General features: G+C 36.0%; 1 protein-coding gene across 1 annotated transcript in view; it reads right to left on the bottom strand.

Annotated features, from left to right (window-relative positions):
- The window catches only part of NEGR1 (neuronal growth regulator 1), a 923,741-nt gene that overhangs the window by 80,023 nt on the left and 823,679 nt on the right, over positions 1-20,039 (bottom strand). The window lies entirely within an intron of this gene.

Genomic DNA, 20,039 nt, shown 5'->3' with positions numbered 1-20,039 from the left:
ACAATGTACCTTTAAAAAATTTAGAAGTGGCATAGGAGATTTCACACTTACTTGGCTTAAGCAATAATAAAATATTCTCAACACCTTTTTATTTTTTTAAATTCTTTACTGAATAAGAGAAAAAACTCTGGTCTAAAATTTAAAGTGCAAGGTGTTATCATAGAGCTCAATTAGCAATTTATATCCAATCTTCCTTCCCTATTAAAAATTGTATGCTATCTAATTTATTCAGAATGTATATAATAATTTAGTATTAATTTTATTCCCATGCTGTTTTTCTCTAGAGACTAACTGCAATATCTTCAATTACTATTTCATCCATGTTCTCCTGTTTAAGTATTTGGGCTTTAATTTCTAAGACTTCACTTAGAATCATCTCATAGTAATATGCTTTTGGTGTTTATAAACTCCTCTCCTTTGAGAATTCCTCCTAGAATTTAGTTGGTAGTAAGAGGATTTTCTTTGATTTTCAAAGCTTTTTAACATAAACTTCTCTTTAAAGAATATTTAAACACTTTGATATGTGTCATGTTTTACAGAGAAGCAGACTCTTATGAATTTTTCTTTATATCAACCTGGTTTATCAAGAGAAAATAAGAGTTACTTGACTGGATCACAGTTGAGTGGCATAAAGAAAAAAATGGAACGAATGTACTGGCACTTTAGCAGTTTATAGAGTCAATTCTTGAATCACATTTTTCTTTTCTACCACACAATGGTCATTTTTTGTGAATTAGGGAAAAATAAAAACAGAATATGATTCTCATATTTTACCTGACAAAATAAAAATAAAATATAGACTATGTACTCATGCATTCAATTATAAACTTATGTCCCTCAACATGACTTCTCCATAATAGGCTAAATATGTACATGGAGAAGAATATTATCTATGAAACAATTTTAATTCTAACTAAGTCTATGGGCAAACTTTCCATATTTTAAAAACATGCTTAACCTGGGCAGTTAGTTTTAATGTGGCAAAAAGAAAAAAAAGAAACCTTGCATAATAATGATAATATGAGGTGATTGGCAGATATTTCAACGTCTGCTTTTGTATGTTTTATTAACTGCAGATTTTGTTGGTGTTCACTGAAAACCCATCTATAGGGCAGGAAATTTGGCAGATGCTTTTGTTCAGCAGGTTTCTTGACAACTGTATATGAAAATCTATTTTTCACCTTTCACAGCAATTGGTCAAAGGCTGAGGTTTCTTTTGGCGACATCACTGTTAATTGTCCCTCTTGAGGCTGCCTAAGCACTGAAAGCAAGTTAGCGTTTCCTGACTCTCACCGCCTCCCTAGTCCAGGCTTCTGGCCTTGTAATAGTACTGTTTATGCCTGCGGCATGGCTGTTTGCCACCCTCCCTGCTTTGCTGGGACTTCTTTCACCTTTTCTTCGGCCTGTCTACTGAATTGATGGGTGAAGGTGTCTGGTGACTTTAGTTAGCTGCAGCTGATGCTAGATGGGCAGGGGGTGGTTTGAAGGCGGAGCAGGATTAGTGGAAGGTGAAGCCCTTGCTTTAATTCCATGGGCCCTTCTGCTTGAGGCGTTTTGTTCTCCTGGTAGATCATTGGTGCTTCACTATATTTATTTTCAGTATAGAGTTTTAGCATTTAATTTCAGATGTCTTGCAGAAACTGAGGAGATATCCCAAGAGTTAGAGAAAGATATTTCTCGCTGGGAAATATATTTTTAATACACAAAGTTCAAGATCAAAACCTGTAGGAAGCCCAGAGGCATGAGGAATAAAAAAAAATGGCAATGATCTTTACTTTTCTTGTGTAATTGTATCAGTTCTTTCCATTTATTTCTCTTTCCAAGTAAGCCAACGATTGTCTCTGCTGAATTGGGATGTTTTTTTTCATAGGTTCCTCCCAAGTTCAATGAGTTCAAGCCTTACCCTTTCTCATTCCACTTTTCTCTCAGGAATGACTCCCTCTCATACTATTAACTTATTGTGCTATTAAAAGACACAATTTCTGTGTCAGAGCCAAAATGTATGTGTGTACATGTATGCACACATGTGCATGGTATAAAATAGTATAAATTTACTATGACTATTCTAAACAGCGTAAAAATTGAACATGTTTTCCCCTGATTAAATCTATCAAAAACCAAATACAAGGGCAAAACCTCAAACTCTGGCACAGCATCAAAGCCTTTCATGACCTGACTCATGATCGCCCTTACTCAGCCTTATGAATAATAATTCACATTTAGGAAGCCCATTCATGAAACACTGGCACGCCCCACTGCCATATAAAATATTCTTAATGGTTTATAGGTTTATCTCCTGAAGGGAATTTGTTGTTGGTGGTATCTTCCCAGTGAAATCTCCTTCTTTTTTTGTCCAGAATAACTTGAGATTTATTTGGAAATTTCACTCTTCCTTTGTTCTCAATTTGGGACTCAAAATATCAGCGTATCATATTCTTTGGACATTGTAATTATTGAACAAATTTGGGCCACAGAATGAAAGCAAATCCCAGAATATTCATGGGAACTATCGGAAAAAATTACTTATTCTTCCCCTGGATGATATTGCACTGGGAAATCTGTAACTGGAGTATCAGTTTGCTACTACAGAGGAAGAATTAGAGTGTTAGTGAAGGGTACCATAAAGAATTGGGTGGTGTTGGAGGGCATCATGTGGTATCTGAGGATGAAGCTGATACCGTGGAAGGTAACAAACTAGAGACGGAGAAGAAAATAATCTCTCAGCGATACTCTATTAGCAGTTAGATAAAACTTCACCCGAAGCCAGAACCTTTTGTCTTTTCAGTTTCATGGATCAATATGTTCCTTTTAATTAAGCCATTTTAAGTTTTTCTTGGACACTAAAAATGTAACAAATACAGTCCTACAAACACTGCTTAAACCATTTGAAATGTATGATATAAGTATAAAAGCTATTATAGTAATATTCTTCCACATGAATTCTGCAGAAATGATCATTTCACTTTACTATTATAAAAATAACATCGATCAAGGAACATGGCTTTATGAAGTTCCAAATCTTACCTCTACTTCTCCTAGGGGTTGATTAGCTGTTCCAATGTATTGGACCTGCTCTAATGATTTTCATTTTGCTTCTTTAGTTAGCCTGGGTTAGTTTCCTACTGTTTTCTTCTAGCCTGCTCCTCTCTTCATCTGATGCATCTCACTCACTCACTTATGCACTGTAGCAATTCCCTGACTTGGGATTGAAAAACCAATCAGAAAACCAGCATCTCATTTTAGCTGGTTGGATGTAATCCAGACAAATTCACTATCCAGTAGAATCAATCAGTAGAAGAAGTCATTATAAATACACCTCACTTGCCTGTTTTCTAGACAGACTAAATATTTAATAGGAAACCAGGTGTTATTTATTCATATTTATTAGGTCCTTCTGACACCCAATCCTACATTGTGATGGGCAATTAAGGTAAATATACACTTAAGGGAGTAAACTTTGCTTCTGGGAAACTGTTTTCACACTCATCTTGGTCCAATTGAGTTAGATATCCTTTGTGTAAAATCTTTATTTATAGGTAGTAGGTACACTTTAAACTATTTGCATTCTCTTATTCGTGACAGAATCAGAGACTCTGGTTGGTAGAGAGTTCTTTCCCCTACCACTATACAATCAGTTTGTCATGGATTTTATCTATGGTGGTAGTGTTGCTTACTAAGGTTTCTTATTTGTTCTGTGATCGTTTGCTTGTTTATAAATTATAACTATGCAAGTGTTTAGTATGTTTCTGAATAGTTTTTAAGACCCTGTACTTGTATAGTTAATGTAAATTATACTTATTTATGAAATTTGTAAAATTATAAACATCTTTAGTCTTTCAATATAGTGGAAATTGGATAATAAGCAGCTTGAAAGCAATGAAGTTGATAGCTACATTTCAGCCAAACCATACAATTATAGTGGCCATGTTTCCCTGACTCATACTACTACCACTACTACTAATAATGAATAACTACTGATTATTTACTATATACAAGGTATTATTCTAAGTACTTTAGATGGAGTAGTTTATTTAAGCCTAAAAACAATCCTATGAAGTTGGTAATCTTAGTTTCCTTATTTTACAAATGAAGAAACTGAGGCCAGAGAGGTAACTTGCCTAACATTTTAGGATAAGTAACTAGTAGTAAAATTGCAAACTCTCTTTCTACTTACATTGTTCTATATTCACCCACCATTCTTCCTTTTCTTTTTCTATTACTCTTTCTTTTTTGGATAGAATTTATCATCTTTCAAAAACATACATTTTTCTTATTTGTTGTGCTTTTTGTTTGTTGTCCCTTGCTAGAAGGAGAACTCCATGAGAGCATGCAACCTTGTATGTTTTGTTTATTGCTGTATGCCAGGCCTGGAACGGTGATGGCACATGGTAGGTAGGCAATGCCTAGTCGTTGAATGAATGAAGCTGTAGCACAGCATTAAAACACAGGCTCTCTGGAGTCAGAGTCTTTGTTTTTAAACATACCACCACACTGGAAGACATGTGGAAGTATGCTCATTGGAAGCCACTGGGAGACATGTGGAAGTATGCTCATTGGAAAAAAGTGAAGGTATCTTTAAAGCAATAATTTATGAATCCTGGCCACAGTAGGCACTATAATTAGCACCTTATGTACTTAATCTCTAATTCTCACAAAGAACCCCTGAAGGTAGGAGTCATTATTCCCATTTTACAAATAATGAAACAGGGTCTCAGAGAGGTTAAGTTACTTATGTGCCCTAGGCCACATAACTAGTAAGTGGGAAAGACTCAGAAAATGAGAGCCCAGACCTTCTCATGCTAGCCTGTCCTGCCTTCTCCAGAAGTCCCTTCAGAAGCCCTCTGGCCTTGCCATGGCCCAGCACTGTGGGGCTCAAGCACCTACTGCTCAGATGGATGGGAGCAGTCAGAAAACACTATGACATATTTAGCTTCTATAGACAAAACTTGTAACTGTAATCCTTCCTCTTCCCATGACTATTGTTTGGAACATGTATTATTTGGACCACTGAAACCCCTCTCTTGGTTTTCTCCACATACTTTGATTATATGTAAGTGATTCACTTTGCCTCATTGTGCTTCCCCTCGCAAATGGTAAAATGATGAAAACGAGCTGTATCTATTGAACATTCAAATGAAATAAAACTTTTGAATGGATTGGCTTTCCTTGGAGCATAGTTTTATATGGATAGACATTAGCTCTTTATACCAATGAAGACTTTAGTAACTATTGGAATTATTCCCTGTAAGTTCCTTCAAAATAAAGTTTACTTTGTTTGTGAAATATAAAATAGAATCATAGGCACTGATTTTCTTAGTCTTTGCCTCCTGCCCCACCTTTCTTTTACTTTATTTTTATACCATTGATTTGAGAGGCTGTTTTTAAAAGTATGAACTTTTGTTTGCTTCCTTTACTTAAGTTATTTGCTTGGTGATAAAATGCTTTATACTCATTTTGTAGATAGAAGTTACATTCAGGCTTTTGACTTAAAATTTATTAATTTCCCTTTTGTTCCTCTCCTCTTTAGTCTCTCAGCTTTCTTTTATTTTTCTCACTCTTTATATATTTTGTGGTCATTAGCCTAATCTTGAAGACCAAAAACCCACATTCTGTAGCAAATCACAAATCTTTTGAGCTTCAGCACTAATGTACTTTATTTACAGCATTAGGTCTTTTGCTATTGATGAAACACTGAAGCAGGAGCAATGAAGATAAAACCCCTGTTTATTTTTTAAGGTACTGTTAATGTTTCATACTGATACCTTTCTGCACTAAATGGCCAAAAGATTGGGAAACAGAACCCACACCACAAATAGCTCTTCATCATCGTTGTTGCTGAAGCAGAACCACTTTAATATTAAAGAACAAGTCTTGGAAACAGTAGGAAAAAAGGTATTTTGGGCTGAGTCTCTGGGAGACATCATGCATATATAGAATGTTTTTTGAACAGGAGAGGATAAAAACACCTGCCACAGCTCATTTTTCTAAACAAAATAGAACCAACTGTTAGGTGGTTGGAAACAGTGAAGAAAGATGTTTACCTAATTTGCAAAATCTCTGATGAACGAGTGGGTCTAAGTATACTTGCCAAGACAGCAATCATTATTTTAAACAAACTCCAGGATCAAGTGATATGACTAAGACATTTTATATTCTGCCTTTCCAGTTTTAATTTCAATTTCTTTAGTTTTTCATAAGAATGTATGCCATTAGAAGAGTCTGAAGTTGTATATTCTGATACAATCATCTAACATTTTTAAGTTGCAAATAGCAAGCCTCCAACTGGATGTGTCTGACAGAAGTTGCATTTATCAGGATTATCTCAATGACTACTTCACATCTGTACTACCATGTACCCTGTGGCATAACTGTTATTAATTATTGGTTCATGTATGCATTAATTTAACAAATAATTGACAGTCTAACTCTAAGCCACCTGTAATAGGGGTTGGAGATAAAGTAGTCAATAAAGTATTGCCCTAATGAAATTTACATTCTAGTTTAGTAGGAAAGACAATCAACAAAAAATAAATGTAAAAAGTATTTCATGTAAGTGAGATAAAGAAACAAATTAATCAGGGAAGGGGCATAGAGAGTGGTAGGGGGTCGGGTGCAATTTGGAATGAGGGTGATCAGGGAAGGATGCACCAGAAGGAGGCATCTGAGCAACGACTTGAAATTTAGTGAGAGGCTATGTGGGTGTCTGGAGGAAGCACATTCCAGGTGGGAGACAGCAAATATAAAGGACATAGCATGGAGCCCATCTGGCATGTTCTAGGAATAGAACAGAGGCCAGTCTCATTGAAGCAGAGAACAAAGAAGAGAGAAATACGCATACACACATATATAACCAAACATATCAAATCTACTGACACAAATACCTCAAACTGGCTTTTGCGTAACAATAGGAATTTATTAGCTCATGGCTTTAAAACTAGAAGTGGTCCAAAAAGATACCAGCTAGGCTTGCTCTCTCCCAGGATCTGTAGTGTTCTAGGGCTGGCTGCCAGCAATACCTGGAGCTCCTTGGCTTGTACCTCTTCCTTTCATCACATGGCCATGTCCTTTCCATTCTGGCTTCTGTGACTTACAGGTTTTCTTTATAAGACCTCCAGTAATAGGGATGAAGGCCAATCCTGACTCAGTTCCACACCTGAATAGGACCTTTAAAATTCTATTCACAAATGAGTCTAAACTGTGACATGCCTTTACATATTCAACGATCCTGTTTACAATGGGTTCACACCCACAGGAACATGGATTTAGGGTAAGAGGTTAAGAAAACATCTTTTCTGAGGGGCATGATTCAATCTTTCACCGCATGGTTCATAGGTTTTATCTTCAGTGCTGCTCCCTTCCATCGGTCATTTCTGTGTTTTTTTAAAAAAGAGTCTAAATGCCATGTTCAGGCTCTGAGGAAAAGAGCCCCATAATTGTGAAAGGAGGTGTAGCAGCATGATCTCAGGTATTTTCCATCTCTGTGCAAAGGCAACCATCAGTAATGAATTTTAAATAGCTAAGACGTTCTTTCTTTTGGCTTAAAACACATAAAATAAATGAAAATGCCAAATGTTTAACAGTAATTTCCACAATAGCAGCACCTAAAAAGGTTTTAAAAAATAGCACTTTCACTAAGCATTTCCTTCACCTAGATTTTTATTCCTTAGGAGTAAAAAACAAAAGGTATATAGGTTATTTTCAACGCCCTCTGGAAAACAACTAGTGTGCCTTGGGGAGTATAAACTTGAAAACATTCTGAATTTTTTAAGGTATATTGATAAACTATGACCATATTCTCTTTAGTATGACTTGGGACTTTGAGCCTTGTTTGAGGAATAGCTTTGGTGATAACAGCTTTTCCAATCTATATCAGTTTCTCAAAGAGGCTTTGTGCATATCAGTTTTCATGGTGATCTGAACAATCTTAAAGTGACTCCATTTGGGCACATGGGAAAAACACCAGATGAATGTTATCCTTTGGAACTATTGGGATTCTATTCTCTCTCACACATGGTTATATTTTTTATCTTCAGGGTCAATCAATTTTATTTATTGCTACTGCCTGTAACCTTTAAATATATAAGAATCTCCATATATTATATATATAAAATAAAGCCTGAAATTATTTCTCCAAAACAGTGATCATTTGCATTTAGCAGGCAGTGCAAATTTATCTTTCTGTATAATGCTGCTACATCTTAAAAAGGCAATATTCTAAATGAGATTATCCCTTCAGAAAGCAATCTCAGACTAGAAAAAAGTCAAGATATGGAAACCTTACAAATGCCCTTTAATATATTGGATATTACCAGAAAGTGTGTGCAACTGAAATGTTCTAAGACAATTTATTGCTGAATTCTCTAAGTAGGTTTTTCTTTTAAAAATAAGTTATCAGCCTCTGTTGAATAGAATTAATAATCTTCCACCCTTTTGTAGCAGAGAGAATTGGCATAGGCTCATATAAATGTAAGTGTTCTAGTATAACTCCTTCTTTATACATATGGGAAACTGGGGCCCATTGACGATGAGAGACAGTCTCAAAGTCACACAGCGGTTTAAAATAAAGATAAGAACCTATCCTCCTATCTTTCTAGTAAGAATTCTTTTCACAATACTACACTCTTTTCACCTAAATTTTCTGTATATGAAACTTTATCTCCAACTTCCATGAGAAATTGAATAGTACACACAAAAAATTTAATATTTAGAAGTGAAAACTTGGCTATAATTTTTTTTGGCTAGTGGAAATATTCTGCACAGGCTTTTATAACAGCAGACACAAAATTGACAGGATTCTAACCCTGGCAATGTAAGTCTTTGTTTAGTCAGTGGATGATGGTCAGACCCAAACAAAGCCTACTAGACACAAGGCAGAAGTTCTTGCCCTTTTAGTCTCTGGAAATCTTCTATTGCTAATTCAGTTTCTACTGTTGGAAAGTTGGTTCTTAATTGAAGATTTTTTTTTTAGCATCTGCTATATGACTCATATACTAGCATTCTGCATCCTTTTTTAAAAATTTTGAATGTAAACCAAATAAAGACTATAGAGATATAAACATGTCTGTTAATTTATGCAAAGTATGTAGCACAGTGCCTGGCAATAGTATGAGGTCAACAAATGGTAATAAAATATTATTAACAATATTTTAAGTAATAATTAATGATGCTATCACTAAATAAATTAATAGCTTCTAAAATCTTCAGTTACTCCCTCCCCCAGCCCCCTTAGTTTCCCATGTAACTGTCTTGAGATGGTTAGGCAGAGGGCTGTATTTATTTGATTGTTGAAAACAACAAGATGATACAATAGTTTGAAGGCTCTTGGCCAGTTCTACTCCATATAGATACAGAAAATCTAAAAGGAACAAACACAGAAGTTTCTTGTACTTCTTAGTTGTTTGAAAATGAAAGAAGGTTTATCCTAAAAACATTCTGTCTTTCCTTTATAAGACCACACCACATTTTCAGGAAGTAATTCTTAGTAGTCACTGTGAGAGCCCAGCAGAGCAGAATCAAGAGTGTTCTTGTTGAAATAGTCCTACCTCCTAATGCTTTGTCTAATGCCACAATAACATCTGAAGATGCATATTCCATTCTGTCTACTGAGGACCTACGGTCGTTCTTCTTTTCCTCACTGCTATCTCTCAGTCAGATGATTTTAGTATAATATCTGTAATTACTCAAGAGCTCTCTCCTGATGTGCACTTTGTTCTGTGAATCCTTTTAAGTTGTAGCCCCTATAATCATTTTGGTCCCAGGGCTTCATACCTTTTATACATTGTTATTCAGAATTCCATGAGTCACTTATTCACTCATAATCCAGGTCTTTAAAGCCTGTTGTGTTGGCACCATCTGTTCGACACAATTTTAATTCATTTTTGTAGCATTATCTCAATTGATTAATATGAAAACTTCCCAGGATGGATTTTGAAATGAAAATAATGAGTTAGTTGGTGAGTAAATAATTCTGATTTAAGAATGATAAAGTTTTGCTTAGAAACTTTGCTTACAGTATATGTAGTTATAATGCATACATATTATAGCATGCATTAAAAATATATTTTTTAAAAATTAGCAACAGTTTAGTCTTTTTAAGCAAAATGTACTTTTCCTTGAAATTTATAAGGTCATATTTGCCCATTAATTTCCTTTACAGTGAATACATTTGCAGCAACCAATCTTATATTCTTTCTCTTTGTAATAAACATTTTATAAGAACATGTTAATGATGTGCTACATGGAAAAAGTTTGTTTGCTTGATATTCTTTCAGCCTCCTTCAGATGTGTTTTCTTGTACCACAGAGGCTGGAAAGTTAAAAATGACATCCTTGGGCTCCATTAGATTTATGTTTCTAGGCATGCTTTACATTCCACAAGTCAGATGTATAAGCTCTAGACTTGAATTCAGAACTCAGTTTAATGGAGTGGGAGGTAGTAGTGTGTGGGTCCCTTTTGCTCAAGGGAATTGTATAGGAATAGTGTGGCTCTGGAGCTCACAGTGCTGGCTACTGCTTGCTGATCTCAATATTCCAATCAAGGCAGGTTTTATCTAGAAGCAGTAGTGATTGAGATGGATTTCCTGAATTCCCCAGCTTCCTGATATTGGCCAGAATATTAGTTTTCTTTGTGAGCTCTCACTGATACAGTGTTTAATACTAGAAGACGTCTGAAATACTGAAATTTGGGTTTGAGTTAATGAAATTTTTTGAATTTCCTCCAAAGTTGCTGTTTCATCCTGAGTCCATTCTTTCCCAAAATGTGCTATAACTTTCCATATACATTGTCATTTGGTAACTCACAACATCACATTTTTTAAAAGATTCACTGGCAATGCCTTGAGCTCAGAACTTGAAGCATTGAGCAGGTTCTTTCTTTCTTGTAGATCTCCAGTGCAGTCATGAAAAGCCAACCCAGTTCACTTTCCTTGTATTCCTTCTGACCACTCACTGCCAACTATACTCAGTGGTAGCTCCATTCAGTCAGCCAAAGCCATGTCTTTAGTAGTAGCAATATATGATACTTTATGTTACTTTTGCCACCAAGACCCATAAAATACTTGTATTCTGTCTTCTATTACAAACAGATCCTCCCTAACTCAAACCATTCAGCCCACCTATCCCATATACCTATCTTTGAGTGTCTGTTGCTTGCAACCATTTATTCAACTATAAATATTCTGTTACTCAAAACTCAATAAAATTAGAAGTTATCTTTCCCACAAAGATGATGTAGTATAATGAAAAAGCTATATAAAATTTGGAAACAAGTGGATCTAGATTTGACGGCTATTCTATTTGATGGCTTTTAATTTGATGGTTCCACTATTTTACTTATAATTGGTATGAGTTTGGAAAAATTATTTAATCTTTTTGATTCTGTTTCCTGGGATTCAAATAACTTGCAGGTTTCTTTTGAAGACTAAATGAGGTGATATTTGCATAAACTTAGCACATATTTCTCCTGCTATTGGAGAAACAGATCTCCCAACTGGATGCAGCCTTAGGAAGAGTATCAAAGATAAACATGTTCTATTATAAGTCAAAGGAGACAAGTACTCCCTTTTATTGTCTCAGGCCACACAGGGTACAGCAACAATGACACAAGTTCAATGAATTGTGAGCCTTTTCCTAAGGCTAAATCCTCTGGGGAGATTTGTAGGTTTTTCATCAAAGAGACCAAGGCTGTAACAATGGAGTCCTGCCTAACAGTTCCAAGCTGCTTCTAGTTTTCCAATTCTTGGCTCTCAAGTGTTCCCTTGTTCCTTATCCATTCTCAGGCATGGTTCAGCAGCCCCCTGTTGGTGTTAGTTCCCAACACATCTTTCCAATAAATCTCCTTTTGTTTTAGTTATTCAAAGTTGATTTCTGTTGTTTCCGACAAGGAGCACTGATTGATAAATTATTCTTTTTATTTTCTACCCTATAAAAGAGGAAACTGAGCCACAGAAAGGTTGTGTGACTAATCAAAGGTCACTTAGCTAGTAAATAGTAGAGCTATGATTTAAAGTCAGGGCTTCCTTTCTGTCTAACTCCACTGCAAGCTGTTATTCTGCTTAAACTAGAACTGTCTCACCAAGTCCAAATTTGTGTAACTGGCCCCATTCCCCTGGAGTATATCCAGGAAGCTTCTATTCAAGCCAATTTGAGTTACTTTAAAATGGGAAGGGCAGAAAACAAAAGCCTGTAGTTTTAAAGGCAGAAGATTTGCTACATTGCTCTCAATTCATCATATCTTGGCAACAAACAGGATAAAACTGAAAGAACTGTGTTCGCTGAAGAGCTAAAAGTAACACCTCCCCCCTCAAATAAAGCTATAACCTTTTGTTAATCCATGAATTAAATTGAATTGCATTATCACTTAGAGATACTAATCTATATAACCCACTTAAAATTTAATCATATGAGTCATAGTTTGAATAGATGCATACTAAGTATTGTTCTTTACTTTGCATTATAAAATAATCTTGGGACTGTTAATGCATTGTCCATAGCAGACACTTATTAATTTCCTGTTCTTAAAAAAAATGAGGTAATATCCAAATTATTCTTTTAGGACTGTATTCTTGTTTATATCAAGATCATATGAAATCTAGTCAAATGTAACAATAACTATAATATATTTGCTTGAAATTTGAAATACATATTTAACACAATTAAATGAATATGAAATTTCATTATTCTGATCTAAAAAGTGCTTATGACAATAGGATAGGCTATACACGGAAAATGACATTCTTTAAAAAAAGCTAACATTGTAGGACCTACATTGTTACCTAAAGGAATATTGTTCCTCAAACTTTTCATTGATTTGTTTCCTCTTCTATCACATTTATAGATACCTAATGTAGCAGACATATTTTTCCTTCCTGGCAGAGTCTGGTGACTCAGGGGGTAAGTCTGCATTAGTCTCAACCAGTCTTGGTACGCCATTGCCCTTGCCTATGATTGGCTTGGGCAGGGTATGTGTGTGACTTAATCTTGGCCATCATTATTCACATCCTGGCAATAAGAGGTGCAGGGAAGCCCAGTGCGAGATTCTGGGAAATGTTTCCTCACTGATGAAACACCAAAGATGAAATGGTACCTTTTTTTCTTCTGGACAGTAATGTGTCTACATGTAAAGACTGGAACAACAGCAATTAACTGGGAATCCTAGGGATTGTTAGCAGAACACAGAGCTGGAAAAGTGGAAAGAACTCATTCCTTGTATCACTGAGGTAACTAAGTGGAGCCGATTTCTTGTTATGTGACATCATAACATTTCCTTATTGTTTTAGCATCTTTAACCTGGGGGCGTTCTGTTATGTGCAGCTCCAAACGTCTTAACTGATATATATAAGTAATTCACAGATCTTAGTATAATGACTGGCATATAGTGAGGGTTCAAATAATATAATGACTGCAAACATGGAGTCCATATCTGGGTCTTAAAATCTTTGAGGAAACATTAAAGGGCCCATATTTATTTGGGTTAAAGATAAACAATAATAAATAATGGCCATAATATAAATAGTGTGATGGGGGAGAAGGCAGGAAAAAGTCACATTTTGAGACCTACAGTGACCACCTCAGGGATTGACCTTTCTTCTTGAAGTGAAAACATGAGCTCACAGCATTGCTTTTTCTCACCCTTCATGCTAGTGTTAATGTCAGTCAACCCTGCCATAGCAAAGGCTGTATCCCTCCACATTTCTAGCCCATAGGGAATACACTGGCAAAACTCTCATTCCCAAAGATTCTATATTTTCAAAATAGGACACCTGTCAAATGTGAAAAATTTAAAACAAAGCAGAAGAATGTGCTTATTAGATTTTCCTTCTATCAGCATCCTAGGACAGAGAAACTTGTCTTTTGAAGGCTCACTTAATGGTACAAGAAGAAAGTGCAAACTAAAATGCAGGAAAGAGTTTCAGACGAGGGAGAGAGATAGAGACACACTAAAGAGGAAATCACTCACAGAGAGGGAGCCCGTCTACCTCCATAACTATCCCTTGGGCATGGGATAGATTTTCTTTATAAAGTAAAGTTCTAAACCATTTACAATAGTGTCAGTACTTCTTAAAGTCATCTATTAAACCTTTTTTTGACTATTTCTTCATCCTTATTACAGAGGATTCTCTGTAAGCCAGGCTCCGGATTTTAAAGCTCCCACCTTCAAGTTTTCATAATACAATTGGACCATGTTCCTTTTCACATTTCTCCAACTTCCATGGCTCCTATTCCTGCTCTTTTCCCTCCCTTTTCTAAGAAGTCAGCAGTTCCCTGTTATTTTTTTGGTTCTTAAAGTACTATATTTGGGCATTTCTTTCAGATTTTTATCTCTAAATAATTTAATGCCAAATACTTGCCAGATATAAACTCACTAGAAAATTGACTGGCAAAAATAAAAGGTATTTCATAAACTTTGACCCTATTCTCAAGAATTCTCAGAATCAAGTCTGGGAGACAGATACTAAGAATAGTTCTAATGTAAAACATTCCGTGAAAAATACCCTAACAAATACCTCTATACAATGATAATGGAAGTAACTTGCCTATTGGGCCTCTCCCTTCATTTCAAACTCACTACGTTTAAGAGAGAATTCCTCATCTTTCCTTTAAAAATTGTTCTCCATTGTGATGACTGTTTCTACTAGCAATTTCAGAGTGAGCCTAGTCACTTGTGCTTGAAAGACTTTTTGCATTTTCTTCAGACTCATATTCCCCATCTAGCCATTCACTAAGTTTTGTTCAGTTTTCTTTCGTAATGTCTCTTTTATCTCTCTGTTCTATGGTTATTACCACCAACTTAGTTTGATATTTTATCACTTTATACCTATATTTCCACAACTTCCCAGCAGATATTTATGAATTCAGGTCCTCTCTCACACCTAAATCATTCTGTGTACTTCAAAGAACCACAGAATTCTAAAATAGGAAGAGACATTGCCCTCCAATACACAAAAATCTCTAACCATCCTAAGATGTAGGGGAATAATCATCTACTACCTGAAGAATACTTATTGTTGAAAAGCCCAGTTTATCAAAAAGTACCACATTTAATTTCTAGATGATTTGAATTGATAAAAATATTTCCTTTATATTGATGTCTATACTTTTCTTCCTCTACTTTCTCCCTTGAATCTTAGTTTTACTCCGTGAAATATGAAATTCCATCAAGCATTTGAGGAGCACTATTTTGTCTCATTAGGCCCTATTTTTTTTAATAGAGCTGCCTAAACATGCACTGCTTCCTTCATTGTGCTCTATGTAATGATTAGGCCTCACTGTCTTGATCACCCACCATCTTGATCAACTTTACAATTGTTAGCATTATTTAAAATGTATTATCCATAAATAAAGAGAATGTTTCAGAATTTCTCTCTATATTACCTTCAACATTTTACTAACCCCAAGATTCAAGAATATTAATTAATTCCAATTTTTATTACTATAAGACAAATACTCTTCTGCTTGAGCTCTATCTGACTTCTAAGGAACTTCAGAATTTATATCTCCTGCTCAAGTCCAATTTATATATCTCAGCTTCTTAAACCATTTTCTAACTAGTACTTTCTTCCATTCATTTACTCACACTTTCAAGCCTTTCCTTAGGTTCACTCTTTTGCCTGAAATGACTTACCTCCTTTTTACCTACTTATCTCCTATTTCTTTTGGAAATAAATTCTAGACCTGCTTCCTTCTTTTTTTTAAAATAAAATTTTATTGAAATATATCTTTCATATATGAACATACATAAAGAATAAGTGTATAGTAAAATTTGTGAATTTACAAAACGAACATGCGTATCATCATACAAAGCACCTGTGTATCTTCCCACCACCAACACCTTTCATTGTTGTGAAACATTTGTTACCAATGTTTGTTGCTGCATCCCTTCCCCCAGCCTTTGTCATCTCCTTCCTCCAGCCGTTGCTGTCCTTCCCGCCAGTCCCGCCTACGTTGCCAATATATAATCTGCCTTCTTCCCTAGCTACTGCCTACCTCATAGCCGCCTGCACAACTCCGCCTATCCACTACCGCCCCGTAGTTAATCCGCCCCAGCTCCTGCCCCTCCTTCTACCCAACCCTATATAACCAAGTGTATTTCCGCAATAAAGCAGACTTGTTCCTGCGCTCAGGCTGTCTCCGTGGTTTTTACCGCGCGTCCCCCACGCCTGGAGAACCTAGGCCTACGCGCTGGCCTAGGGGCTTCCCGCCGAGCCGTGGAAGGCTGCCCGGACCTCGTGGGCCGCTAATCACTACCAGCGAGCCCACAAATGTTGAAAGAGCATTGTCAAAATATTATTGCTAACTAGAGCCCATATCTTATATTTGGTGTATTTTCTCCCAACCCACCCAACCACTTCCTTCTTGAAGCATCCTCTGTGTGCTATATCCTTCACTGATGTCCCCTTCCTTTGAATATGTAAAGTGTTTATATTAAGTATCACAAAATTTTTGCTAACACAGATAATTGGACATAGATTATTAAGTGAACTTTGGGAAAAGTACCAGCAAAGGTTTGGATTTTGGTAACCATGGAATTTAGAAATTTAGTAACTTCTGAGAACAGGAGAATAGAAAGAACAGAGAGGAGAATATTTATAAAATGCTGTGAACAAGCAGAAGGAAGAGAAGATGGTAGTGATTCTGGTAAGGAGACATTAGGAATTTTTCTATGGAACTGAAGCATTAAGGAAATAGTTCAGTAGTTCTGTCAGCAGTTATTGAGCAATTGCAAGGCAATGAAAATGTGCCACCAAGTGTCCAGGGAAAGAATTATTCCAGAGACTTTAGGATTTTGGAATAGATCTCTTTGCCTTTCCTATATCTTACAATCTCAGCTACGTGACTGTTCACATGTTCACTGTGACTGGTAGTTTAACACTTTATAATTTTTCCTATTTCCTTTTCTTTATGAAAGAAACCAGTTGTCAGTGTGGAACTCCTCCCCAGTTTAACAGAAAGGGGTAATTTAAGTAATGTGAGATACCCCCCAAAACTGAGAAAACAGAAAGAGTAGTCATGGGCAAAAATAGGAACTTAAGCAAGGTGATATGGTAACAGGCAGAAGAGACCAAAAGAAGCAAATGAATAAAGGTCCAGAAGTGGGCTTGCTTTGGTTTCTGCAACTAGTTTGGGGGTGTTATTCAAGGAAACTTGGAAAAGTCTTGAAATCAGAAATGGTGATGTGCTGATTCTTGGCTTGCATTCAGCAGCAGATGGTAGACAGAGAGATGGAAAGAATGAAGGTGCTCATTGGCCAGGGATTTGGTATCCTTTCTTTGTATGTCATCTTGGTTGCCTGCTTATATTTTACTTCTGGGATTATGGCAAACTGCATTCTTTTTTTTTTTTCTTGACTCAAGATATGGCTTTTCAGAAAGAAAATCATATCATATAGGCAGCCTGGAAGGCCCTGAAAGACCCTAAATTGGGACAATTCTATAAAAACAGAATGTTTGATTATCTGCTTGTTCTGTTGAAATAACTTTACACATTCTGACTGAGCTAGGGAGATGTATAGTAGATCAGTAACAAGGCAAGAATTCATTATCTACCTGCTAGAGTTTTACGATAACCTATCAGAATAATAAATGTATAAATCCCTACTTTATAAGCAGTCTCCACTTCCATTAGGCCCTTTCATAAATAGTTAAACCACCTGCAACTTTGCTAACATCCACTCTCAATACTAGAAAATTAATCGAAATAATGCATTAGGTTTTAAAGTGCTTAATCTGCTTTCCTGTGGAATATTAGCTTTTATGAATCAGATAAGCATAGTGTAGTGTGTCTAGTTTCCATATAACCTGATTTCAATATATTAGAAAAGATTGGAGAAAGAGTTCATTAGTATTGAAATTTCCAATAAGAAATGTATCTCTAGTTAATGTGATATCCACTATACCCTGGGTTGGTAAGTACATATCAATGGACAGATGTTTCTATTACTGTTTTTAAGTAAAGAGAAACTACCCTTTCCAACAGAAAAAGATGCATTTATCCAGCAAAGTATAATATCCTTATGATTCCCTGTGTTCATATAGTCTTCTAAAATGATACCATATCTATATTTGTATTTAAAATATATATAGAAACATCAGAGTTCACTAACTGAGTTGCTTGAAATATGCATTGCTCTTTTAAACAAAAATATTTACCATCATTACATTTAAAAAATTTTTTTCAAATACGCTTCTCCTAAGACAATTTGAAAACCTTTTGAAGCTGAGGGTTTTGAATCTCTCTTATGAGATGAGATGAATAAATTACTTTCAAAGTAGCCGATTCCCCAGTGTAGAATAGGTTTGTTGTTTCTCTAAATTGTGGTGGCTTAAAAACTCATGTTGTTTTGTTTCAATACGTAATCTATAGTTTAAGAAGTGAAATTGAAAGGATGAAAGGAAATATACAATAGCAAAATATACAGATGTAAACACATGCAGCAAAGGGGATGATGAAGATATATAGATCGATCAAAGAAAATATCTCTGCTAAAATAAAATCTAACACTAATGTTTTCCATGATTAGAACTTCCTTTTGCATTTCTTAAAATCTGTTTCAGCCAGGCTAAGATTCTAAATGATAAGAAATCATCTTGTATCCTTTCTCATGACAGAAACAAATGTATGCTGAATTAAGGCTTATGAGATAATAGCCAGCCCAGCCCCCATACATCCCCATCTGCCACCCATGGCCCCTAGTACAATACTAAAAACTCAACATGAGTTCTTTCCTGTTGAAAGTCTGGGCCTGGGACCAATAAAATATATAAACAGAATGACATTGATTTCTCTAATAGCTGAGAGGTAATAGTTAACTAGTAACCCTTTTCCTGGGGTTCATTTAGCAATTCTTCTGTACATGTACCTCACTGTTTAGTATTCAGATGACGTTTATAGTGCTCAAAATCATAACATTGTAAAACGTGCCTTTATCTCTCTCAAACATTTCCTTCTGGGTGAGGAATTATCCTGCGGTAAGATAGTGTGATGGACTAGTTGACTTCCCAAGGTCTATTAATCTATGAAGTGAAAATTAATATCCTTTTATCAGACTAGGCTGGTATCCAATTATCAGCAGAACAGATGTTGTGCTTTTCTGCTGGATATAAAGAAAAGGGATGCACATATCATGCTTCAAGAGATGTACCAATATAAGGAGGACATTTTCACTCTGCCTTACTGCTACCCTGAAGGTAAATGACTCACATGTGCAGCTCCCTCTTGTAGTCCCTTCAAATATCAGAAATGAAAAGCACAGCTATGAAAGGTCCAGGCTTGGCACTCTTCATCAGTAAATTATGGGAATGTAACTCATACAGCTGCTATGGGTACCTCCTGTCTGCCAGATTCCCTTGCTTCCAGTTCTTCTGCCCACTGAGTATAGCCAGTTATTTCCAAAAGCTAATTTGCAATTGATTATGCAATCTGCCAAGCCCAATCAATGTGCACACTCATGATTACTCATAAGATCATTTACCTTAATCATAGGAGACCTCTGGGTCATTACTCCACCATAGGGAACATATTCAGTGGAGATAGTTGTAGAAATGCCCACTACCCTGTTGCTTGCCAGGTCTCTTGGCTTCCACCATTTTCAGCTCTTGGATGCAGCCAGTTCTATCCAAAGTCACTTCAAAGACAAATCCATTTCCTGTCGGTGAAAGCCCTCTGCTGTCTACTGACTTATGGTACCAAAATATAAATATAAAGACCTGGAGGTCACTGCAGGATTCAGACTTGCTTTGTTTTCTTTCTTTTACTTAGTGATGCTAGTTTTCAGCAAGAGTTTATTCTCTTCTATGTAGTGAAATAAACTTTGCTTATGTGCCTCATAGAATGTTCTTCCAAAAATCAGTCCTGCATTGGGATTGATCAGGCTTTTTTTTTTTTTAAAAGATTTATTTATTTATTTAATTCCCCCCCTCCCCTGGTTGTCTGTTCTTGGTGTCTATTTGCTACGTCTTGTTTCTTTGTCTGCTTCTGTTGTCGTCAGCGGCACGGGAAGTGTGGGCGGCGCCATTCCTGGGCAGGCTGCACTTTCTTTTCACG

Source organism: Dasypus novemcinctus, chromosome 9, assembly GCF_030445035.2.
Source record: "Dasypus novemcinctus isolate mDasNov1 chromosome 9, mDasNov1.1.hap2, whole genome shotgun sequence".
Taxonomy (NCBI): Eukaryota; Metazoa; Chordata; class Mammalia; order Cingulata; family Dasypodidae; genus Dasypus; species Dasypus novemcinctus.
The sequence above is the reverse complement of the archived record's forward strand: the minus strand, read 5'-3'. Positions and strand labels throughout refer to the sequence as shown.